Source organism: Anolis sagrei, chromosome 1, assembly GCF_037176765.1.
Source record: "Anolis sagrei isolate rAnoSag1 chromosome 1, rAnoSag1.mat, whole genome shotgun sequence".
Classification (NCBI taxonomy): Eukaryota; Metazoa; Chordata; class Lepidosauria; order Squamata; family Dactyloidae; genus Anolis; species Anolis sagrei.
The window spans coordinates 79,239,340-79,266,660 of NC_090021.1; the positions used below are offsets into that span (position 1 = coordinate 79,239,340).

The 27,321-nt window shown below is 41.8% G+C and overlaps 1 long non-coding RNA gene across 1 annotated transcript; it reads left to right on the forward strand.

Moving 5' to 3' along the window:
* The first annotated feature begins 497 nt into the window (after positions 1–497).
* LOC137095892 (uncharacterized) lies at positions 498–24,389 on the forward strand. Its single transcript, XR_010909040.1, has 3 exons — positions 498–670; positions 20,466–20,731; positions 23,730–24,389. It is a non-coding gene; the product is annotated as an uncharacterized lncRNA (long non-coding RNA).
* The last annotated feature ends 2,932 nt before the right edge of the window (positions 24,390–27,321 follow it).

The following is a 27,321-nucleotide window of genomic DNA, read 5'->3' on the forward strand; positions in this document are numbered from 1 at the left end:
ATACAGAAAAGACAGAGGTACTCCTGGTCAGTCGCAAGCAGACCAGGGAATAGGGATCCAGACTGTGTTGGATGGGATTACACTCGGGCAGAGTCAGGGATGGAGCTTCTCTTCCCCCACAAAAGACAACTTTGTTAAAGAAAATGATCCATTGTAAGATAAATTACTGAAGATTTTTATTTGGAAGCAAACAATGGCAAAAATTCCAAGCTCTTGTATAGCAATAATGCTGTTATCTTAAGTCATATAAATTGGGACACAGGACATTAGCACACACTTGCCACTAGCCCACACTGTTCCCATGACACATGATAGTGGAAACTTACTTTAATGCTGATGTACATTTTAAACAGTTGCTGGCATTGCATGATTGTGTTGTCTTAACTGTGTGAAGCTACCCTTCTCAGCGGTGGCATAATTCCAGTCTCCCACTATACTGCTTCCCCTTTGTGTTGTTTTGTTTTGTTTACAGACACTTTAATTTTTTTTCCAGCTATGGGAACACAGAGGATGGTGCCACAGAAACACCCAGACTGACTGCACTGGCTAAGTCCAGGAATGTAGTGTGATGACCATCGGAAGGTGGGAACAAGTATCACCCAACACCATTTCACCACTTCTGCAAAATAAAATCCACAGTCCTGGCAGACAAAAGCAATACAAATGCAAGGTGAGCAAAAGGGGATTATAGTTGACTAAGTCTTTCTGAATAAAGGAGCACTGAATCTCTGTGGGTGGGTTTTGGAACTCATTGAAAAGATCACACAAGTACTCTCAGTATTCATTTGACTGGTAGTATAGTGTTGTATTAAGTAATTTCCTTTTCACACAATTCTAAATACCCCTTGGTAAAGAGCAAAGAGCAGGCTTCCATAGGATGGGACCATGGCAGTTAAACTGGACTCATAGTGCCAAGGATAGAACCCTGAGGCACCCCACTGCTTGTTATTGTTGTGTACCTTCAAATTGTTTTTGGTTTATCGTGGCCCTAGCACAGGATTTTGTGAGATTAAAGGTGTGTGAGTAGCCCGAGGTTGCCCAATGAGCTTCCATGGCTTAGCCTGAACTTAGCCAAATGCTCAAACCAATCATGGAAAGGAGATACACCATGAAAACAAAGAAGGCTGCTTTAAACCACAATTCTGAGCTTGCCTAGTCACTGAATTCAACACTGACCGAATTCAATGGGATTGATTCTCTCACGTAGGTAGGTACAGTAGGTACGTTGCTTGTTTGCAATGGTCCCCTTTAGCAGTGAAGATGTGTGCAAGAACACAGTTTTTTTTTATGAAGAAAAGGGGTGTTTAATTCACTAAAACACTTTTAAAACAAGTATTTTCAAATGGGAGCATGGGTTAGCACCATAGCTTCTAACCTAAAGACACAACCTTGTGAAAACTCTCAGCCAGAGGGTGAAGGATTAATACATTTAGGCCAGTGGTCCTCAACCTGCAGGTCCCCAGGTGTTTTGGCCTACAACTCCCAGAAATCCCAGTCAGTTTACCAGCTGTTAGGATTTATGGGAGTTGCAGGCCAAAATATCTGGAGACCCACAGGTTGAGAACCACTAATTTAGGCATTTCCATTACAAATTCAGGAAGAAAAGCAGGTACACAGAGACTTTAATGTGGGCTAAAGAAAAGCCTCTATTAGCATCCATTTTTCACCCTCTGCTGCATGGCAATAAAGAAGGTCCTAAATGCCCTAAAGCAAGCACTCCCAAACTAAGGTCTGTGGGCTGGATGTGGCCCTCCAAGGTCATTTACCTGCTCCCCATCCTACACTTTAGACTAAGGGTCGCCTGAAGTCTGAAATGACTTGAAGGCACACAACAGCACAATCCTAATTAACTTGACTATCTCATCAGTCAAAAGCAAACCCACACTTCCTATTGACATACTGGTAAATTTATATTGGTTAAGATTGTACTTCATTTTAAATGAGTCCCCTAGGGGAGATAGGGAGGAATACAAATATATTGCTGTTGTTGTTGTTGTTGTTATTATTATTATTATTATTATTATTTTACTGACCCAAAACACAGTATGACACAGCAAACAAGATATATATGCTGGATTTCATATCAAATTATTATTATTATTATTATTATTAATAATAATAATAATATTATTATTAATATTAATATTAATATTTTATTGTTCTTTCATGGGTTTTTTTTGGCACTTCAAATAAGATATGTGCAGTGTGTATAAGAATTTGTTCATGTTTTTTTCAAACTATAGTCTGGCCCCCCAACAGTCTAAGTAACCATGAACTGGCTCTCTGTTTAAAAAGTTTGAGGACCCCTGCCCTAAAGGAACCAGATTCCATTGGATCTTGGAAGCTAAGCAATGCCAGCTCTGGATGACAGACAACCAATGAATGCCAGGTTGTACGGTATATTTCAGAAGGAACTGGCAAATCCACATTTGACAAGCAACTTGAATGCACACACACAACACATACTTGACAGGGACTAGCTTTCTAGAAAAATAATGACTGCAACAGGGCAAAACATTGATTCATTAAAGTGGTTTGTACTCAAAGTTCCTGGTATCCAAGCACTTTGTGTTTTGTTCTTATTACAGGGAAATGTATTTCAGCTTTTTGCCGAAGTACTTTCAGGGTGAATTTATGAATGGGCAAGGCAGGAAGGAAGGGAAAAATCAAAGCCCTCCCCCAAGAGAAGTTCTGGCAGACAGCCACTGGTTTTGTATTTTTCTTAGAGAATGTGAAAAAAATATCTCGATGAAAGTCTGCTTCAGCAAAGCCAGTCAATTCAACAGCTTCAGCTGACTGAATGTCAAACAGGAAGTGTGCAGCCATGACAAAGCTGGAAAGTACAGAGTGAACAGAACAGAAGAGTACATTTGAGAAAGGAAAAGCGCACACATACACACACCTAACAGTGTACACTGGCAGTCATTGTAACCGTGTCACAAGATTAGAAAATCCAGGGGCATTTGGTTTTTCTTACACAACTCCCTGGGAACCAATCTTTCCGATCATCACCAAATGTTTTATGATATGATTCTGAAGAATGAATAAGTGTATTTTTCCTTTTATAATTAGAACCATATGCCTTACCATTGAAGGAAGGGAACCTTTTCACAAGATGGTCTTTTTTCCTGATATGCGACATTGGATGACTCTGATTCCCCAAAGCTGTCCGAATTTCCTTGTTTTTGAAATTTTAAGCTGAGATAGAAAAGTGTCAACTTTGTTAGGATTATATGTGCTTTTAATTTTTTGTAAAGACTGGCATTGTAATTGATCCTAGAGTTTCACAAAGTTAAGAATTAGTTTAATTAAATCAATTCAGTTCAATATTAATTAATTAAAATTAAATACAATAATTTACAATGAAATACAATGAAATGAAATACAATGAAATACAAAGGATCACCGCCTTGTCGGGGCGCTGGAGCTTGAGCACCTCAATGATGTCATGAGCGAAACCGTGAAGGGACACCCAAGACGGGACGGTTGTGGCAGAGAGGTCAGACCAAGCGTGATCCCTGGGGAAGGCAATGGCAAACCACTCCAGTATCCTTGCCAAGAAAACTAAATGGACCAGTACAACCAGAGATATGTCGGTATGCCATTGGAAGATGGGACTCCCAGGTCGGAAGATGGCCAAAATGCTACTGGGGAGGAGCAGTGGATAAGTTCAACTAGCCCCAGATGTGATGACGCAGCTAGCTCAAAGCCGAAAGGAAGGCTAGCGGCCGACGGTACTGGAGGTGAACGACGAATCCGATGCTCTAAAGATCAACACACCATAGGAACCTGGAATGTAAGATCTATGAGCCAGGGCAAATTGGGTGTTGTTATTGATGAGATGTCAAGACTAAAGATAGACATTCTGGGGGTCAGCGAACTGAAATGGACTGGAATGGGCCACTTCACATCAGATGACCACCAGATCTACTACTGCGGACAAGAGGAACATCGAAGAAATGGAGTAGCCTTCATAATTAATAAGAAATTCGCTAAAGCAGTGCTTGGATACAACCCAAAAAATGACAGAATGATCTCAATTCGAGTGCAAGGAAAGCCTTTCAACATTACAGTGATCCAAATATATGCCCCAACCACAGCTGCTGAAGAAGCAGAAGTAGATCAGTTCTATGAGGATCTGCAGGAACTACTGGATAATACACCAAAAAGAGACATTATTTTCACTACAGGAGACTGGAATGCCAAGGTGGGAAGTCAAATGACAACAGGGATCACAGGCAAGCATGGTCTGGGAGAACAAAATGAAGCAGGACGCAGGCTGATAGAATTTTGCCAGGAAAACTCGCTGTGTATAACAAACACTCTCTTCCAACAACCTAAAAGACGGCTTTACACATGGACCTCTCCAGACGGTCAACACCGAAATCAGATTGACTACATCCTTTGCAGCCAAAGGTGGCGGACATCCATCCAGTCGGTGAAAACAAGACCTGGGGCTGACTGTAGCTCAGATCACGAACTTCTTATTGCCCAATCTGTATATATAATAAAGAAGAGTGTTTGTATCGGACAGAGGAAGGGCGGAAGGAATATGTGGCAGCGTTCTGATTGGCTGCCGCTGTGGTGCTATTTGCATATGGTCTCTGATTGGCCAGCTTCAATAGGAGCCCCTGGTGGAGAAGAGGGTTCATGGCAGAAACGGGGCATGACAGAAGGAAATTTGCATATGGTCTCTGATTGGCCAGCCTCAAATGCAAGATTCCGAGATGAGAAAGAGAGGAAAGGAAAGGCCGGGGGCTGGGTCAGAACACTCCCAATACAGACCGAAATAGGCACACAGAGCCCCCATCACCCACTCTACATCCTACTGCAGTTTGGAGGACTATGTACCATGGATGATGGGACTTGCAGTACCATCACTCACATTCTGAGACCGCTGTTAACCTCATCCAATGACTGGTGAGGACCAAACTTGGCACATAGACCTCTCATGACCCACTTTACGTCCTGGTGTGGTTTGGTCGGGGATGGACCCTGGATTATGGGACTTGCAGTACCTTTGCTCAATTCTTGAGACCACTGCAACCCTCATCCAATTACCGATAAAGACAAAACTTGGCACACTGAGTCTCCATGACCCACTCTACATCCTGGTGCGGCTTGGAAGAGGATGCACCATGGACGATGGGACTTGCAATACCTGCACTCCCTTCCTAAAACCATTATAACTGCCAACAATGATGGATCAGGACCACAATTTACACAGAGACCCAGCATGACCCACTCTACATCCTGGTGCGGTTTGGAAGAATTTGACAACGGATGATGGGACTTGCAGTCACTTCACTCACTTCCTGAGACTACTGAGACCCTTGCGAATGACTGATCAAGACCAAACTTGGCACACAGAGTCCCCATGACCCACTCTACATCCTGGAGCAGTTTGGAGGACGACAGACCATGGATGATGGGACTTCAAGTACCTCCACTACCCAAGACTGCTGCAAAACTCATCTAATGACCAATCAAGACCAAAGTTGGCACACAGAGCTCCCATGACCCACTCTACATCCTGCTGCAGTTTTGGAGAAGGGTGGGCCATGGATGATGGAACTTCCAGTACCTTCACTCACATTCTGAGACCTCTGCAAACCTCATCCAATGACGGATCAAGACCAAACTTCGCACATAGACCTCTCATTACCCACTTTACAAACTTTGGAGATGGATGATGGGACTTGCAGTACCTTTGCTCACTCCCTGAGACCACTGAGACCCTCGCCAATGACTAATCAAGACTACACTTGGCACATGGAGCTCCAATGACCCACTCTACATCCTGCTGCAGTTTGGAGGAGGACAGACCATGGATGATGGGACTTCAAGTACCTCCACTCCCTTCCAAAGATTGCTGCAACCCTCTTCTAATGACCAATCAAGACCACACTTGGCACACAGAGCCCCCATGATCCACTCTACATCCTGCTGCAGTTTTAAAGGGGATGGACTTTGGATGATGGGACTTGCACTACCTTCACTCACTTACTGACACCACTGCCACCCTCATCTAATGACTGATAAAGACCAAACTTGGCACACAGAGCCCCCATGACCCACTCTATATCCTGCTGCTGTTTGTAGGAGGATGGCCCATGGATGATGGGACTTCAAGTACCTTCACTCACTTCCTTAAAATAATGCAGCCGTTACCCAAAGACCAATAAAGACCAAACTTGGCATACAGAACCGCTATTACCCACTTTCTCTAATAACCCGGGCAACGCCGGGTCCCCAAGCTAGTTTAGAATAAAACTAAAGAGATCAGGGAAAATACACAGACCAGTTAGATATGATCTCACTAACATTCCTAGCGAATATACAGTGGAAGTGAAGAACAGATTTGAAGGACTAGATTTAGTAAACAGAGTCCCAGAAGAACTATGGACAGAAGTCCGAGACATTGTTCAGGAGGCAGCAACAAAGTACGTCCCAAAGAAAAAGAAAACCAAGAAGGCAAAATGGTTGTCTGCTGAGACACTGGAAGTAGCCCAAGAAAGGAGGAAAGCAAAAGGAAACAGGGATAAGGGGAGATATGCCCAGTTAAATGCGCAATTCCAGAGGTTAGCCAGAAGAGATAAGGAACTATTTTTAAATAAGCAATGCATGGAAGTGGAAGAAGACAACAGAATAGGAAGGACAAGAGACCTCTTCCAGAAAATTAGAAACATTGGAGGTAAATTTCAGGCAAAAATTGGTATGATAAGAAACAAAGATGGCAGGGACCTAACAGAAGCTGAAGAGATCAAGAGAAGGTGGCGAGACTATACAGAAGATCTGTATAGGAAGGATAATAATATTGAGGATAGTTTTGACGGTGTGGTGAATGAGTTAGAACCAGACATCCTGAGGAGTGAGGTTGAATGGGCCTTAAGAAGCACTGCTACCAACAAGGCAGCAGGAGACGACGGGATCCCAGCTGAACTGTTTAAAATCTTAAAAGATGATGCTGTCAAGGTGATGCATGCCATTTGCCAGCAAATATGGAAAACACAAGAATGGCCATCAGACTGGAAAAAATCAACTTATATCCCCATACCAAAAAAGGGAAATGCAAAAGACTGCTCAAACTTCCGTACAGTGGCCCTTATTTCTCATGCCAGTAAGGTAATGCTCAAGATCCTGCAAGGAAGACTCCAGCAATACATGGAGCGAGAGTTGCCAGATGTTCAAGCTGGGTTTAGAAAAGGCAGAGGAACGAGAGACCAAATTGCCAATATCCGCTGGATAATGGAGAAAGGCAGGGAGTTTCAGAAAAACATCTACTTCTGCTTCATTGACTACTCTAAAGCCTTTGACTGTGTGGATCATAATAAATTGTGGCAAGTTCTTAGTGGGATGGGCATCCCAAGCCACCTTGTCTCTCTCCTGAGGAATCTGTACAAGGACCAAGTAGCAACAGTAAGAACTGACCACGGAACAACAGACTGGTTCCAGATTGGGAAAGGCGTACGGCAAGGCTGCATCCTCTCACCCAACCTTTTTAACTTGTATGCAGAACACATCATGCGATGTGCGGGGCTGGATGAATGCAAAGCTGGGGTGAAAATTGCTGGAAGAAACATTAACAACCTCAGATATGCAGATGACACCACTCTGATGGCTGAAAGCGAGGAGGAGCTGAGGAGCCTTCTAATCAAGGTGAAAGAAGAAAGCGCAAAAGCCGGGTTGCAGCTAAACGTCAAAAAAACCAAGATTATGGCAACAAGAATGATTGACAACTGGAAAATAGAGGGAGAAACCGTGGAGGCCGTGACAGACTTTGTATTTCTAGGTGCAAAGATTACTGCAGATGCAGACTGTGGCCAGGAAATCAGAAGACGCTTACTTCTTGGGAGGAGAGCAATGTCCAATCTCGATAAAATAGTAAAGAGTAGAGACATCAGACTGGCAACAAAGATCCGCCTTGTCCAAGCCATGGTATTCCCTGTAGTAACCTACGGATGTGAGAGCTGGACCTTAGGGAAGGCTGAGCGAAGGAAGATCGATGCTTTTGAGCTGTGGTGTTGGAGGAAAGTTCTGAGAGTGCCTTGGACTGCGAGAAGATCCAACCAGTCCATCCTCCAGGAAATAAAGCCCGACTGCTCACTGGAGGGAAAGATACTAGAGACAAAGTTGAAGTACTTTGGTCACATCATGAGGAGACAGGAAAGCCTAGAGAAGACAATTATGCTGGGGAAAGTGGAAGGCAAAAGGAAGAGGGGCCGACCAAGGGCAAGATGGATGGATGGCATCCTTGAAGTGACTGGACTGACCTTGAGGGAGCTGGGGGTGGTAACGGCTGACAGGGAGCTGTGGCGTGGGCTGGTCCATGAGGTCACGAAGAGTCGGAGACGACTGAACGAATGAACAACAACAACACAATGATTTCAGCATATAATTCAGCAGAAATGATCAACCATTAGTCCTAAAACATTTTCTAAAACAAAAACATTTTCAAAACTTGCCTAATACAAAATAGGAAGAGAAGGGCTTTCAGATCTCCCACAGGAAAGACCTTGCCATTAAACCTGCCACCTGAAACCTTTGGGTACAAATAGTTCCTGAATAGAAGATAATGTAAAATGAAGTCAGAAATGAATTATAATCATTTGCATAGGATGGATATAGTATTCTGCTCATTATACTATAATTGTAGCATTATAGTTGCATTACAAATAAACTGAAGTTTCTACAATGTCTAGGTAAAGGTAAAGATTTTTCCTGACATTAAGTCCAGTTGTGTCCGACTCTGGGGGTTGGTGCTCATCTCCATTTCTAAGCTGAAGAGCCAGTGTTGTCTGTAGACACCTCCAAGGCCATGTGGCTGGCATGACTGCATGGAGCACTGTTACCTTCCCACTGGAGCAGTACCTATTGATCTACTCATATTTCCATGTTTCGAACTGCTAGGTTGGCAGAAGCTGGGGCTAACAACGGGAGGTCACGCCGCTCCCTGGAGTCGAACCTGCGACCTTTTGATCAGCAAGTTCCGCAGTTCAGCGGTTTAACCCACTATGCCACCTACAATGTCTAAAGAGACCCTTATGTAAAGATCATTTCAGTCAGATGTAATGAGTACATGATCGATGGAAGCAAAATCAGGTTAAGGCTTCAGGTCCCAGGTGCCAATTCTACCTGAATATTTTTAGAGGGTAATGCTGGGACCAGAAATAATCTCAAATGGTGTGCTTTGGGAGTGTTACCTCCTATATACGGAGTTTATCACATGAGGCTGACAAATAGCAATTACAGCAAGACAGTGGCCTTTGGAATTTATCATATGACATCGCTATTCTCCTGCTGCTCTCCTAATAGGAAACAGCCTGGAAAATGTTTCTTTGGAAAGCAGAAATAATCAATTGATGATTTCCTTTTGTAAAAGGGTCTCCACCCAAAAGAAGGAGACAACTCTAGGTGATCCCACTATTATCTTGCAGTGTGATTTGTCTGCTTTATGTGATAAACTCATAAAAGGTCTCACTTTTGCAGTCATCATCATCATCATCTTCATCATCATCATCCTGATCATCCTATTTTTTCTCTCTTAAAAGAGACTCAAAGCAGGTAATGATACTCAAAACTGGCAGAAGTTGTAAATGTTTTCACTGGGTTAAACACACTCTCCTTTATCAAAACTCTTTCCAACTGTTCAGTTTCTATTTCTTCCCCAAAATTAGCCAGGAGAGAGAAATATTGCCAAGTGTCCTGTATTAATCATGTTCCAATCTAAATTTCCTGATTGTTTTATCCACATGTTGAAAAGTACAGAGAAAAAAAAGATGGCGTCTTGAGCACCCTATTAGCCAAAAGTGGTTGTTTTTCTTTTCAGAGAGAATTTTACCAACTGCCATCCAGCAGCTCACCAACCATGTTCTGACAAGGCAGCCTGGAAAGTTACCATGGTTGATGATATTAAAAATGTCCAGAACTTGCAAGAGGATCAATACACCTTTAGGCCCCTTCTCTCTCAGCCACAGCAGATCCTCCATGAGGGCAATCACAATGCAATTTCACTCCCAAAACTCAACTGGGAAACTACATTGGAATGAATATCAACAATTGTCTAAGAAGAGTTAGAACTTTGTCATGGAGGAATGTACATTCACATAGGAACATACATGTTGATTTTTTCTTTTTTGCCATCAAGGCAACTTCGGCTTATCGTGCTGTTATTATGTTCCTTCAAATCTTTCATACTTAAGGAGAATCTAGGGTGAAGGAGAATCTAAGGAGCCCTCGGTTGTGCAGTGGGTTAAAGCACTGAGCTGCTGAACTTGTTGACCGAAAGGTTGCAGGTTCGAATCTGGGGAATTGCATGAGCTCCCACTGTCAGCCCCAGCTTCTGCTAACCTAGCAGTTCGAAAACATGCAAATGTGAGTAAATACCGCTTCGGTGGGAAGGTAACAGTGCTCCATGCAGTCGTGCCGGCCACATGACCTTGGAGGTGTCTACGGACAACGCCAGCTCTTTGGCTTAGAAATCAAGATGAACAATGTCATGGAAAAACATTTATGTTTACCTAAGGTAAAACCATTACAGGGGGTTTTTTTGGGACTGAGAGTATGTGATTCACCCCAGGTCACCCAGTGAGTTTCCATGGCTGAGTGGAGGAATGGATTCCTGATCTCCAAGGCTGCAGTCCAATTCTCAAACCACAAGACCATGCTAGCTCTAGAGTTAACTTATGACAACAAAGAGTAGCTCATCATGAGCCCTAGTCTTCTCTAGCCCTATGTAGGTCTTGCTCATTCAGGGCCATGCTTTCATGTTTTCAAACTCATCTATCTGTAATGTGGTGTTCTTTTCCTTCTACCTTTGCAAAACCATCTTCCTATTCATGTATGCAAGTGACTGGTATTCAGGGAAATACTGCATCTGATACAAGAATCCATATATAGCCATTATACCTAACAACCATTGGTAGCTTTATGCTTCCTTAATCTATCTGATAACACTGCCTGAAAAAAAATCCATGCCTTTGTTGCTTTGTTTTATCTTTCTTCTATGCTTGCACTGGAAATGATTCTCTCCCCTTTTCAACACCTACTCATGTATAACAGGTTGCAGCTTTTGACATACCCTTTGGAATGCCCTGCAGCTTCTATGCACCAAGCAGGCTGGGTTTAACTTAACACCTAACACAGCACCTAAGACCCAGTGCAGGATGTGGCTTAAAATTTTTATTCACCCAATGATTTCCTGTGGTTTTCAATGGCATGGGGTTCTTGTAGCATTCTGAAGAAAATCGCGGCACTCGAGGACAAAAAAAATGTAGAAGCATGCTTCAGAGGAAAACCCCCCCGTAGGTTAACTGCAGACTTCCCCTCTGAACAGCATAATCCTCACTTCAAAAGGAGTAAATGTAGCAGCTGGTGTCCTACCAGTGTTAGAGTACTTGTGCCTCTAGTGTAGGTCATGCTGTGCAGCAGGGATATGAACCAAAGCTTGGAAAAATTGCTTTTTTGAACTATAACTGACAGATGCTCTAACTAGTATGGCAAGTACTATGTACATGTGCTGAATAGGACCACGCAAACTTCAGAATTGTTAAGTTTGCAAATCTGATCTAAACAAATACTACATTATTTAGGAGAATGTGCTGGAAATATTTTGGTTTGAATCTCAATTCAGCCACTGATTTGCCATCGATCAGCCATTATTCTGTTAGTTTTGGTTTGATCTGGTGATTTTTACAGTTATTTTAAGAATTTCCAAATGTAAATAAGAGTATGGTCTCTAGACAATTCCTTTTTTGTAATTACAAAGTATCCTTGTAAGAAAATCCCACATATACTGCTATTTGGCAGATTTTTTTTCTTGTTTTATGTGAAAACTGCACAGCTAAAGGACAGTAGTAAATACCTAAATTACTAAAATCGAATTGAGATTTCAAAGACTAGCTAACTTTCTATTGCATAGCCTTGCTAACTGGCTAGTAGGAGCATACAGGAATACTCACCCCTATTGCACTTGATGCAACAGATTTCCCCCCTTTCCCTCAATGGCAGTTTCATGGGAAGGAGATTAAAACAACTATTTTCCAATACCATGCGTCTTAATCTTAATGGGAAAATGGCTGTGTTTTAAAGAAAATAACGTGGGACTACCTGTATCAATGTTGCATGGCCCTCAAATGTATTAGAAAGTATTTAGAATTGAATTACACAGGAACAATGAGAGAGATATTGAGACAGGGTAATTTAGTGGCTTGATAGAAATCAATGCATTGAAGGATTACAATGTGGATATAAGGAGAGTGGCTAGGTCAGAGCTGTCTTTAGTTACTTGATAATTCCAATTAAACTGTTTTTTTACATTAACAGAGAAAAAATGTAACTACTAAATTGATATTTAAGTTCATATTACATGCCTGTAATAAAAAGCTTTATCAGAAGCAAGATAAAAAATACCACCCATTATTTTAATTTCCCTTCTTGCACTTGCTCATGCTTCAAGTTTTAGAAACAGTTGCATGAATTCTTGAAAACCCTATTTTTACTCATACTACCAACCCCCTTTTCTTGATTTCCCCATCTCTTTGCATTATGACCATATAGCCACAGTGGTGCAATGGGTTAAACACTTGTGCCAACTGAACTGCTGACCTGAAGGTCGGTGGCTCGAATCCACGAGATGGGGTGAGCTCCCATCTGTTAGCTCCAGCTTTCCATGCAGGGACATGAGAGATGTCTCCCACAGGATGGTAAAACATCTGGGTGTCCCCTGGGCAATGTCCCTGCAGACAGTCTATTCTCTCACACCAGAAGCGACTTGCAGTTTCTCAAGTCACTTCTGGCACTATTTTAAAAATCACCATATTTCTTTATTCCCGCTTTTTAAAAGCTTGCTGATTTTGACATGAATTGAAGCAAAATACCCAAGGTTTTAAATTTTCTTTTCAAAATCCAGTTTCCAAAGAGAGATGAAGCACTCCTATATAGAGTCTGATGCATTACCCAGGAAGACAATCTGGATGCAAAGAAGACCACCCTCCTTCAGGTTGCTCTTACTACCTATTGGTTCAAAATATTTTAATCTTGGGACTAACGGAACTATCACACTGTAATCATGAATTAAAATCAGTGAGTTAGATCACTGAATAAAAACATTGCAATTCCCAGACTGTGAAATTCTACCAAGGCGCAAAACGCGTAGTTCTGGGAAAATTCCACTAGGTTGGGGGCATAGAAGAAGATGAATGACCTGACATTTGTTAGATCTTTAGCACTGCTTCTCATTAATAATTGACTTAATTAGTAACTTGATTGTGGAATTAATTTAATTCTGAAACTCTAATATAATCACTCAAGTTAAAATAAATTTCATTACGTTGCTCCTTTCTGATTGAAGTTTATTTATTTATTTATTTATTTGCTGCATTTGTTGACCGCCGTTCTCAGCCCTAGGGCGACTCACGGCGGTGTACAACATATAAAAAACAGTTTACAATAGGCAATATCACAACAAAATCAACATAACTATCAATAATACAATTACACTAAATCATTAATTTATAGCAGTTGATTTTAATTTGTTAGTTCTTATTGGGGCTGATGTATGGCTGTTATTAGCACAATCCTGCATTTTAAAAATGGCTGTGGTCATAGATGTGGTGACATGGGCCAAATAAAACAAACTTATTTGGAACCTGCCAACATGCCAGTCTGCAGCAAAAGTACTACTTCCACCCATTAATCTGGCACAAGAAGAACATCAAGTTACTCCAGAGCTTCCAGGAAATTTCACAACAACTCCTGTGTTTTTATATGTGAACAGCTGGATTGGGCTGGACCTGGAGCAATCCAGAGTCCACATGTTAAAAGGACCTTCTATTGCGTCGCTAACCAAAAGCAGCTCCCTTGCTGGTGATGTTTCTTCTAGTGGTCACCATGGCTGGACACCCTTCTGTGGCCTCACCAGAAGCAACATCACTAGTAAGGCTCTTCCAGGGAGTTATCTTTGGCTGGTGAGACAGCAGTGGCCACCCCAGGAGGACAGTACACCAGTACTAGACTGGGTTGTTGTAGGTTTTTTTGGGCTGTATGGCCACGTTCTAGAAGCATTCTCTCCTGGCGTTTCACCTGCATCTGTGGCAGGCATCCTCAGAGGTTGTGAGAACCTCACAACTTCTGAGGATGCCTGCCACAGATGCAGGTGAAACATCAGGAAAGAATGCTTCTAGAACATGACCATACAACCCAAAAAACCTACAACAACCCAGTGATTCCAGCCATGAAAGCTTTCGACAGTACTAGACTGCTTGTCTGGCAATTTGGACAGCAGATCAGATACGGGGCAGGTCTGGAGCAAAGTGCTCTGAAGTCTTTCAGTTGATGTAGATACAACCAATAACAGAGGAGCAGGAAATTGCAAAAGAATGCCAGCATTGCATCTATTTTATGTTTTAGGAATCCTTCCATGTCCCCACCCCATCTCTCAGTACAATTAGAAACTGCCACCTCAGTTCAATTTGTATTCTGATAATATCTGGCCTATTCCTGAGGAAGCAAAAAGATGAGATTAGTACTCTGAGTTTGGAAGCTGTTACACATGTGAATAGAGATGTGATTTCAGATCTTGTGGTTAAAAAGTAAGGAACATATAGGTCTATGTAAGCAGTATAACTCAAATGAATAATGGAAGGGAAGTAGTACAGTACAACAGCACAGCCCAAGTTTTACAAAGAACATTTTTCTAAATATCTCTTCTATCAGTGATATATTGATAGAAGAGCTATAAGCGAGGAACTAAGTGATTTTAATCTAGAGATTGGGGTATGTGTGGGGTTTTCCTGTCTTAGACTGAATGTACCCTGGCTTTTTATGGTATAGTCAACACTATATTTTACAAAGTAAAAATTTAAAAGATTGGATGAGTGATTCCCTCTGACTGCTCCTAACTAGCAGAGTAATACAATTCTTGCATTACTATCTGTAAGGCTGCTCTGAGTCCCCTTCAGGGTGAGATACACAATTGCCATACTGGCTGTGCAGGTACAGCTGTACCAGGAGCTCCAATTTTGTTTGCTTTGCATTGAATGTTTGTTGCAGTCCAAAGTTTCAGGGACTCTGCAGATAGGTGGCTTCTTTTGGCTGCAATCATAAGGCAAGCCACCTGTCAATTATAGTTAGGTTCCCTGGTACTGCCCCCTTTTTGGGTTTTAGAGGGAATAAGAGCCATTTTGAGTTCAGTCCACACAGAGAAGCTTTCCATGCAGGACATAATACCAAGAGCTCCTGTAGAAAGCTTCGTCTTCTATGGTTTGGCCGGGGTTATACAGCCCTACAGCTTGGCCGGAGTTATACAGCCCACAGCTTGGCCGAGGATCATACAGCCTTAAAGCTCTTTTGCGGAGGGACTTCAGTCAGCCATCACTGAAATCTGAACTCCTTTTCCCCCTGGAAGTCTACAAAGCTCTGCTTGGTAAGGGTCTCTCGCGGAAGCCAGAAGCAGTTGGTGCTGGATGTAGGGGCTCCACGCCAACAGAGGCAAAGACAGACTGCCCAGACTAGAAGTTAAGGATTTCCCCATTAGTTAATATACAATTTACGAAGATAGTGCCTGTTCCCAGTGGACAAGATTGAGAGAGAGCCAATAGACTGTTAAGAAAGCTTTAAAGTACCTGTTTGTTTTCATTAATAAAGAACTTTGTTGAACCTTTAAGTATTCTAGATTAAACCCAAAGGCCTTTAATCTGAGGCAGCCCCGGCTTCCCATTGAGCACACAGAATTTATGTCCTGTCTACAGTCTGATGCACAGGCCCAGCGTGCGACAGCACACTGGCAGTTCAGCATTATGTTCTGTGTGCATTATAGAACATGGATTATATGGCAGTGTGAACTCAGATAACCTAGTTCAAAGCAGATATTGTGTATTATCTGCCTTGATATTCTGGGTTATATGGCTGTGTGGAAGTGAACCTTTTAATTTTATATGGTTTTCTTAGGGAATGAATATTTAGAAATGGTTTTCCTAATTTCTTCCTCTGAAATATAGGTGGTCCCAAATTACACACAAGATAAGTTATGTAGGTTTGTTCTTAAGTTGAATTTGTATGTAAGTCAGAACAGGTACATTTTTAAGTGTAACTCCAGCCATATATAACATAGGGAAGGATTAACACTCCCGTGGTATTTTTTTCACAGTCTGTGCCCATGTTCAGAAGATTTCACCTCATCATTTGTCCCTGTGATAATTGGAATTTGAAAAATTTGGCTTGTTGTGGAAACAAGGATTGGAGATAAAGCTTCAGTGGAATCACTTTTTCCCCATGATAACTCTTTCAGGAGTGAATTTCCCTTTCGAGGAGTAGATTTTGATTGTCTCACTCCCATTCTTAACTATGAGTCATTTGTAAGTCAGATGTTTGTAACTCGGGTGACTGCCTGTATAGCCTACGGTCAGGTTTTTAAACAAAGGTTGGATAGTTGTTCTTTTCCAATGCTAGCACCAGGGGCGGCTCAACCCATTATGCAAAGTAAGCATTTGCAGTATAGTTGATTTTGCCCAGGGGCACTCTTGAGGCACTCTTGGGGGAAAATAGATCTTGATATATGCGAGTTGTAGTTACTGGGATGTATAGTTCACCTACAATCAAAGAGCATTCTGAACTCCACCAGTGATGGAATTGACCAAATATGGCACACAGAACTCCCACGACGAACAGAAAATATATATCAGTGATTGGTTGGGGGGGGGGGGGCAAAATACTGTTTGCTTACCATTGAAAATTACCTAGGGCCGCCTCTACCTACGGTAGCTAGTATTCATTGACCAAGATCAGACAGGATCTTGGATGCTTAGGATAATCAATCCTACAATTGCTCCTACAATTACAATCACCGGGAAGTGAAAACTGAAAGTTATGTCAGGGATATGGGAGACTGAATTCATCCTCAACTGCAGTTGCTCATACCTAATGGACAGGTTTGATCAAAATTAGCAGTTACTCTACTCAAAGTTATTTCATAGCAGGCCTGGACAAGTGTTTGAGGATGTAATTCTGGGAATTCTAGTGCCTCCCCCCCCCCCCCCCACGCATCCAGGTTGACTGTTTAATATCTACATGAAGCCGCTGGGTGAGATCATCCGGAGTTTCGGGGTGCGGTGTCATCTGTACGCAGATGATGTCCAACTCTGTCACTCCTTCCCACCTGCTACTAAGGAGGCTGTCGAGGTCCTGAACCGGTGCCTGGCCGCTGTAACGGTCTGGATGAGGGCGAACAAACTGAAACTAAATCCAGACAAAACAGAGGTACTCCTGGTCAGTCGCAAGGCCGAACGGGATATAGGGTTACAGCCTGTGCTGGACGGGGTCGCACTCCCCTTGAAGGCGCAGGTTCGCAGCTTGGGTGTGACCCTGGACTCATCGTTGAGCCTGGATCCCCAGGTTTCAGCGGTGACCAGGGGAGCATTTGCACAGCTTAGGCTCCTGCGCCAGCTGCGCCCGTATCTCGGGAAGTCTGACTTGGCCACGGTGGTACACGCTCTTGTCACATCCCGCCTGGATTACTGCAACACTCTCTACGTGGGGCTGCCCTTGAAGACGGCCCGGAAGCTCCAGCTGGTTCAGCGTGCGGCAGCCATGTTACTAACTGGAGCGGGTGGCAGGGAGCACACAACGCCCTTGTTGTCCCAGCTCCACTGGCTGCCGATTTGCTACCGGACCCAATTCAAGGTGCTGGTTTTGGCCTACAAAGCCCTAAACGGTTCCGGCCCAAAATACCTTTCTGACCGCATCTTGGCCTACGAGCCCACGAGGACCTTGAGATCGTCTGGGGAGGCCCTTCTCTCGATCCCGCCTGCATCACAGGCACGGCTGGCGGGGACGAGGGAGAGGGCCTTCTCGGTGGTGGCCCCCCGGCTGTGGAACACTCTCCCTGCAGACATCAGACAGGCGCCCTCCCTCATGTCCTTTCGAAAAAGCCTTAAGACCTGGCTGTTCGAGAGGGCATTTAATTAAGTGCTAAGCAACAAACAATACGGTAATGAGAACTGGAATGGCACAAGGAATATGAGACTGGCTATGATTCCACTAAGAGACGAAGCGGATTTTTGTGTAGTCTGTAATTGTTGTATAGTTATATGTTGTTGATACTGGCCTTTTGTAATTGTCTTTTATGTGTACTGTACACCCCCATGAGTCGCCCGTATGGGCTGAGAATGGCGGTTAATAAGTGCATCAAATAAATAAATAAATAAATAAATAATTGACTTCTCTAAACTCTGCTTTTTGGTGGAAATGAAATACGAAGTGGGCATTTCCCAACTAGTTTGTCCCTAGACAGAAGGAATGGGTGCAGATTTTTATGCTGTGAAGAGGATGGTTTTTTCCTTGCCTTCTTTCTTCCAAGAAGAACCACACAGAGCTGCCATAATTCCCCAGTAGTTGCTGTTAGCTTCTTGTCCATTCTAGGCAGACTGTCAAGATGGTGTTGATGACCAAATGTCTTGAAGGTCTTTCATTCAAAGGGTTGCCATATGTTGAAGCTAACCTGATGACACATAACAACATGAAGTGATATAAAATTCAACCAGTTTGTGCTCTTTAGCTATAAACAGATGAATTCTCTTCTAGGGAGAAGATTATAATTGTGCTCAAATATGGCGAGCATGCCTAAAGAGAGGGAAGCTGCTAAAACCTATATATGGATGGATGTACCTCTCTTGCCCCTTCCACACAGCCGTATAACCCATAATATCAAGGCAGATAATTCACAATATCTGCTTTGAACTGAGTTTTCTGAGTCCACACTACAATATAATCCAGTTCACTGTGGATTGTATATAGTTGTGTGGAAGGGGCCACCGTGTCAATTTTTTCCTATGGTATCTCTTGTATCATACATTATTCCAAACCAGTTTTGTCTAGTGAATGTGATAATGTGTATATCTTATGATCCATAATGTGTCTCCTTACGTTAAAACCAGTGAACAGCTGACTATACAATTGAGAAAAATAAATACATGCGCTATTAAAAAATATTTTGAAATTATAGTACAGTTGGCCTTCCATATTAACAGAATCTGTATCCACAGATAAAACCATCCACTGTTTGAATATATATATGAAAAACAACTCCCAAAAGCAAACCTGATTTTGCCATTTTACATAAGGGGCATCATTTTATTGTACCATTGTATATGATGTGATTTAAACATTCACATTTTTTTATATCCAAGGGAGATCTTGGATACAATCAGCAGCAGGTGACAAGGGCCAATGTAAGTAGCTATTGTAGAAAATGAAGCAAAGTAATACTTGATTGGGGAATTAGAATTTGGTATCAAGAGAGAAGGGAAGGCCCTCCTCTCGCCCCTTTCTCTATCACAGGCACGACTTGTGGGAATGAGGGGGAAAGCCTTCTCCGCGGGCCTCCCCCCCCCCAACTTTAGAATTCACTACCTGGTGAGATCAGGCAAGCCCCTGCCCTAGCAGCCTTTAAGAATGATCTGAAAACTTGGCTTTTCCGATGTGCCTTTGGAGAGTGACCATTCACCCCATTTCTATTTGTTCCACCTACAATGTTGCCCCTATGATGCACTTTCCCCCGTCCTAAACTGAAAGCCTAACTCCACTGTTCATCCTTTTGGGCTCCTCTCAAATGCACTTTGTCGACTCCTACTTCATCCAGGGTTTTATCATTTTACCTTGCCCATGTAGCCTGCCCATTGTGTCCGATTTTATATCATGTTATTTTGCTTTGTTTACTCTATTCCGCTACTGTATGTATTTGTTGTGATGTAATTTTTGTTTTTGTTGTTTGCATTTTGTATTTTATTTGGCTGGATTGTATTTTTGGGCTTGGCCTCATGTTAGCCACCCCGAGTCCCCCTCGAGGAGATGGTGGCGGGGTATAAATAAAGTTTATTATTATTTATTTTTATTATTATTACTGGTATATAAAAATTTGGTTCAGTGAATTAGCGCTGTCTAGCAGAGAATACTTATCTCCAACAAACTACAAATTCCAGAATTCCATATGTTAGAGCCCTAACAATTAAAATGGTGTCAGAGTTTTATAATGTGCAATGTAGAATCCAGATACACATGTACTAAAGTGATATGTGTACAATCAGAAATGAGAAGAACAAGAAAATGGTGGGGGTGTTGAAAAGAATGACAAAGAAAGAGAGCAAACACCAAAAGGGATTGGAAAGAGTGAGGGCAGAGTGAGTGGGAATGTACATGGGGGTGGCAGGAGACAAAGTAGTCTCTGTGTGTGTGTGCAAGAGAGAAAGAAAACACATGTTGGGGACGGAAATAGTGACAATGTATAGAGAAACCAGGGCTACATTAAGATATGCTTTGAAATGACCCAATTTAAAAAAGCCGTTGCATTACCTTCCATATGTATTCTTCTAGCAGGTGCGTGAAAATGTAATTTATCTTTTAAAAGGATATTTAGAAGCTCATAATCTGAGATCCTAAATTATGCTTCTATGGTCTGTCCATTATTCCAGGACTGGACAGAAAATTCAGGAGAGTGGACTCAAACAGTATCATGCTTTTAAACATCTACATAAAACCGCTGGGTGAGGTCATCCAGAGTTTTTGGAGTTTTGGAGTTTGATACCATCTCTACGCAGATGACACACAAGTCTACTACTCCTTTCCACCAAATTCCAAGGAAGCTCCCCGGATCCTTGACCAGTGTCTGGCCACTTTGATGGACTGGATGAGGGCTAACAAGCTGGAGCTTAATCCTGACAAGACAGAGGTCTTCCAGGTCAGTTGTGGGGACAATTGGAGTATAGGGTGGCAACCTGTGCTTAATGGGGGCACAATCCCCCTGAGGACACAGGTCCACAGTGTGGGGGTCCTTCTCGATTCCGCTCTGACGCTTGATGTTCGGGGGTCAGCAGTGGCCAGGAGGGCCTTTGCACAATTAAAGCTTGTGCGGTAGCTGTGCCTGTAGCTCGTGACATCCGATTTGGCCATGGTGGTCCATGCTCTAGTTACCTCCAGATTGGATTATTGCAATGCACTCTACGTGGGGGTGCCCTCGAAGATGGTCCGGAAATTGCAATTGGTGCAAAGATTGGCAGCCAGATTACTAACTGGAGCAAGCTGCAGGAAGCGGTCAACCCTCCTGTTCAAACAGCTCCACTGGCTGCCAATGAGTTTCTGGTCCCAATTCAAGGTGCAGGTGATTACCTACAAAGCCCTAAGTGGTTCAGGACCTGCCTATCTTCATGATCACATCTTCCCCTATGGACCAACACGAGCCCTAAGATCATCTGTCTCAAGTGTGGTTCTTGAGGATGAGGGAGAGGGTTAGGATTACCCAACTGTGGAGGTCTCTTCCAGGATCATAGAAAAATAGAGTTGGAAGGGACCACAAGGTCCACCTGCAAGAATATACAACCAAGGTACTTCCTTTCATTCCCATCAAATTTTATGTTTCAAATCTCGTAGAAATCAGCATTCTACGGCTGCTGACCCCCTACCCATTCTCATTAGGTTGCTCCCCTCCATTATGTTTTTTTTTAAAAAAAAAAAAACTTCTCTGCCAGCTTTTGTATACCTTTTCAAGTGCCAGGGCTCCGTCAAGACTGTGCATATAAGTAGTTCTGTTTTGCCTACAATAATTAGTCATGTATAAAAATTGGTCACAGAGAAAGAGGTCCGGAATTTTTTGAATTAAATGTAATTTAAACTCTCGAATTTCTAGAGGGCGGCATAACATTGCAATTTTCAAATTTTCCCTAGCTAAACTCTTGCATTTCTCTCATCTTCACATCAAAATCTAGATTCACAGACTCAAGTGGTTTTCATTGGACTTTTTGCACCACATTATGGTTAAGTATATTCTGCTTTTCATGCATGGGAAAAATTTAAGTGATTCACTTTGATAATTATTTGAATTTTGCAGTGATCTGTCATTATTATTTTTTAAGTCAGGTAACTCTTTTTTAAATACTGATATTGTTTTAGTCTTTTAACTGTCCTAGAAAACACAAGAGAACCTGCAGATAAAATGTAGCTTATTTTCAGTCTGAATACTTAACTACATTCTATAAAACATAATTTTACTCCCTGAAACTGAAGTTCATGGAATGTTGTTCTGCCACCTGTTGGAATGCATCTGAAACAACAGGCTAGAGATACCATGGTGGTATTTCACTAGAAGGTAAAATTGGACTTATGGCTTACCCTTTTGTCTCATCCTTACTTAGCTGATTGATTACTGTGTCGACCTCAGACTGCTCCTGAACTACATTTGTGTGCTCTGCTGCTTTACAGAGATGAGCTGGCAGAACTCTGACAGCATAGAAACAAGACCGTCATCTATTGCATGACACCATGCACAACCGATCGATGGTTCATCATTTCCCCACTATAATCCTTCCTCTGTTATTGATGGGCAAAACCCATCAATAACCCCTTATTAAGCCATGGTGTTTTAATTTATCAGGTGCAGTGATTCAAGCCCATGGCCAAGGAAGGGGGGGAGTACGGGTTCAACCCCTCCCCCCATTTTCAGGTTTTAAAAAAAAGTGGTTTACTCATGAATTTTAACTGGTTAACTGAATCCCCAGGCTAAGTCTATGAGAAGCAAAACTTAGAGTTCCTCCAGAACTGCAAGGACTATCTAAACCAAATTTTGATAATGTATCCACACTATCATTGCCTACCTTTCAACCAATTTACATTGCAATATGTGCAATAGCTGACATAGTGAAAGTGGCCAGTTTTTGACATCATAAATGTTTAATCAACATTTTCAATGTGAAGATGGTGTAATCCACCAAAACAGACATCGAAATTGGACTCCCCAGCATCATTTAAAATTTATGTCTCTTAATTTTAACAGGATGAATTTTAACGGTTTAAGCAAAAAAATGTTTTTCATTATTTGTACAAAATGAAGTTGGATATATCATATTAAACTCTTAAACATTTGAAAACATACATAAGAAGCACAATGGGGCAAGAAAGGCTGACTGGACTTGCAGCCTTGAGTGTCTACTGAAGTTTATTGATGAAGCCTGGTTTCTGTCAGTGTATTGACACAGTTTTCAAGTGTTTCCAACAGGTATTTTTGTAGCCTCTAAATTATCCATTAGGAGTCATTTTCAGGGGTTTTAATACTTGAAACTTTGTAGCTAAAATAGAAATTTGATGTAATATATATATATATATATATATATATATATAATATAGAATGATTCATTGTATTTAAATTATGTTGTGTTATGGACCTAGTCTTCATGATTTACTATAAAAATAAAAACTGTTTCAACTCCCCCTGGCTACAGGTCTACAGTGATCCCTATCTGCTTTTCTGATGGCATACCAGCACAGGAGTAACATCAGGGGGGTAGGATTATCTTAATCTCTCACTCTCTCCCCCAGTGATTAAAGATTAAAGATTTTTTTAAAAAAATAAACTAAACTTTGCAGAAACTGCTGTTTCTTAAAAGAAAAAGAGTGGAAATGTGAGTTAGTTCCCTAATAGGAAGTGCAGCCATGAGACCATGTAGCTGTAAAGCAGCACACACAACCACCGAAGATATACAACAGCCACCTTAAGTCTATATATCAGGAAAAAAATGGGATAAAATAAGGTGAATAAATAAAATTAATGTAATTGAATCAAATAAATGAAAATAGCAGGGGTTATCATCTTGGTATGTTGCTGGGATCAGCCATAACATGTATGCAGCGGGATAGTAGCTTTATGCAATGAAGTCAATTGTTTTTTGGGGTTTTTTTTTTTACAGAAGGCGAGTAGGGTGTGTGCCAGTCTAACCTTCCAGGGAAGAGAGTTCCAGAACCTGGGAGCAGCCACTAAGAAGTCCATCCTTGCCTCAGGTCTACTTGCAGGATTGGCGGGACAGAAAGAAGAGCTCCCCAGCAGATTTCAAAGAATGGTTCATAAGGGTGAATATAGGCTTTCAAATAACCAGGACTTGAGCTGCATAGGACTTTACAGGTCAAAGCCAACACTTTAAATTGTGCTCAGAAATGAATCAGCAGCCAGTGGAGTTGTTGCAAGAAGAGAATTATGTGCTCCTTGTAGGCAACCCTAGTTAGTGATCTGGCTGCAGTTATTTGGATTAGATGAAGTTTCTGAACGCTATTCAAAGACAGTGATCCAACCAGGATGAAACCGAGGCATGTACCATTCTGGGCAGATTTGATTTCTTAAGGAATACGCCCAGCTGGTACTAAAGGTTTACCTGTATAAATAAACCACTAGTCACAGCTAAAACCTAGACTTTTAGGCTCAGGATTGAATCCAGGAATATGCCCGAGCTGTGCCTATCCAGCACAGGTGAATTCCTATTTGCCTTTCAACTGACATCCCTATCATCCACATAATGATAGCTCAATCTCCAGATGGCTTTTCCCAGTGGTTTCTTGTAATGTATATGTTAAATAGCATGTGGGGGGGGGGGGGGGGACGACAGCAATCATTCTAAGTTTGGATGAAATTGGATGAAATTCTGCCTTTCTTGAAAATCTGAAAAACTTCATTTGTAATTCTTTTTTTCTGTATATGACCAAGCCACTCAGTATATGATCAAATCACACAAATGATTAACAGTTGGGAGCCTGTGGAGCCCAGTGTCCTGCACTTTTATATCAAAACATTTGTTCTCAGCCAAAATAAATTGAAGCACAAGACCTCCATGTAGTCTGATCTTCCATGTTGAATTAGGAAGCAACGTCTTCAAGACTTGTTTCCTAGCTCCCTGCATAAGAGGGAGTTTGGGAAGTCTGTAGTGGTGAAGCACGTCTGCCTTGTTCTGGAATATTAGCACATACTGTTGAGCAATTAATGCTCATCTCCATGAGCATTAAGCTACAAGAATATATTTCCCCGTATGAATGACATTCTGCTGTCCTGGTATGAAGCAGTAATTCTCAACATTTGCTCATCCAGAGATTTTGAACTTCAAGATCCAGATCTTTCATGTTAACTGGGGCTTCTGGAAAATGAAGTCCACAACTGTCTTAAAAATATAAAGAATATTATAGTATAGTAAAGTTACACAAGAAGTGAAAAAAAGGCCACAAATTAGATAATTTTAAAAGAATCCTTTATTTCTACTCAGCATTTTGGTTGATTAACTCTGGTCAGTGAGCTAATTGGTATCGCCTGTTAATATTTATTGCTAAAGTATATGTGTAATATACCTGATGATGAACAATGAAGGTATGCCTCTTGGGGGGGGGGGGGGGGGCAGAGATGTTTTTTGTAATGGTACAGGAATCCCTTTAAGCTATAAATCCACAATCTCAGACATCTAGATTTCATGGCTCACAGACTGTGTCCTTCCTGCTACTAAATCAATTCTTTGTAAGCCTTCAACAATATCTTTTTGACAATAGCCCTGGAGCAAGTTCAGCAAGTGAGCAGGCCCACCAAAGTGAGCATAAGTTTTAGGCCCTATCTACACTGCTATATAATATGGTTTCGTAATACAGTTTAACTGCATTATATGACAGTGTAGAATAGACGCTTATAAGCCAGTTCAATGCAATCAAACTGCATTATGAAATCACATTATATGGCAGTGTAGATGGGGCCTTGAGTGCATTGCATTGCAAAGCTCTGCATGCAAACCAGGGCAGACAGCCAGCAGAAGTGTCCATAAAACCATCAGCTGGAATTTTGACTCTAATTGACTGAAGTCCATCATCTTTCCCTTTTCCACAATTTTATTGCAATTGGTTCTGCCACTGCAGTGATTAGGGTGAATTACCTCTGCAGCATAAAACTACGGATCTTTACATCCTTCACACTTTATTTGGCAGCTGTTCCTTTAAATCACCATTTCAGTAGCTATTGGGGAACAAAAAACAAAACAAAAGGAAATTTTAAAACTTTACACCCCCCCCCCCCCCCCAACGCTCTATTCTGTCCGCTTTTGCAGTCTGGCTTTCTTAGCTCATTTTTTCCTTTGCCTATTGACAATCTGGTCAAAATATAGTTCTTCAGTCATAGCAGACCCACATAATCAGTAAATGCTTGATAAATAAACACTTTGGTAAATTCTTTTGATTGAATGGGACTATCTAGTTGGGAATAATGATTTGATTTAAGCTTCCATTGTATTTCATGTATGTCCTATAGACAAAGTCTGGGTGGAGGCATGTAGCCTGGGGAAGGGCTTGAGGGGCTTGAGGGGCTTCAGCCCCCCCCCCCAATTCTCAGGGTGGTCCATGAAAAGGCCTTACTGGTAGATTATTAAACTGTTATGTTTATTCATATCATGATCTGATCACCATGCTCAATATATCCCATATGTATGGGGGTATTGGGATAACGATACAAAAGATTTGCTAGGGTAGATCCTCAGCCTCCCCCCAAACAAACTCAGCCCCCCCCCCCAATCAAAATCCTGGCTACGGGCCTGTCTGGGTGAGTTATATTTTGTGATGTATTTCCAGAATATCCCCATCAGGATATCATTTTGACGGGAAGATTCTAGGATCTGTCATCTAAAAAGTAATTTTTGCAAGCTCTGCCCTTGGGCTATTTAGTAAGCATTACTCTGAATGAAATAACTTGAACTTTAGAAAAGTGGTAAACATGACTGTCTGAAGGAGTGTTATACTTTCCATCTTTACACCATTTCCTCTTGAGAATCTTCCGTATACTTTGGAAGCTCCAAACTATTCTCTTCTCATTTATTAAAATTAAGTCATTGACTTTACTAGGAAGTGAAGTTTAGTGGCTACAGCTAATGCCGGAAATTTGGAGTTTTTCTAAGTCCCGTGGTTACCGAGGGACATAGTTAGCTTTGCTACCTATGGTTGTTTCGGGTCAGGAATCAGGAACAAAGACTTTATTCAATTTGCACAAAAGGGACACTCATACAGCAGCGGAAGTGTAAAAGCATAATCACAGGCAGGTATTTTTATACATAAGAATTTCATGCGCTAACATTGCTATGTTTTGATACTCTCTCCTTTTCCCATGATTAGCCAGTGCTGAGAAGCCAGGTGTTATTTACCAGGCCTCTGATTGGTCAGGAGGCAGGTCCTAGCCAAGGCACGTATTGAGGTTTATGTTGAGTTAATATAAAGGTAATAATTCAGAAGGCTAACAGCAGTAAATGGTAGGTGGGTGGATTCTTTTCACTTTGTCATATTGGATCATGCATCTATGCAGTGAATGGAAGACTGGAAACCCAAACAGACTTGACACTACTATGTCATGGTGTCTTGTGCTTATTGAAACCATTCATAGCAATATGAGCATGTGTCCAATTTTTGTTTGGAATAATAGCAGGCATTTTCATCTGAATCTTAGCAGGTGGAAAGGTTTACATACTCCTGCTCCCCGGGATCTATCAATAAAAA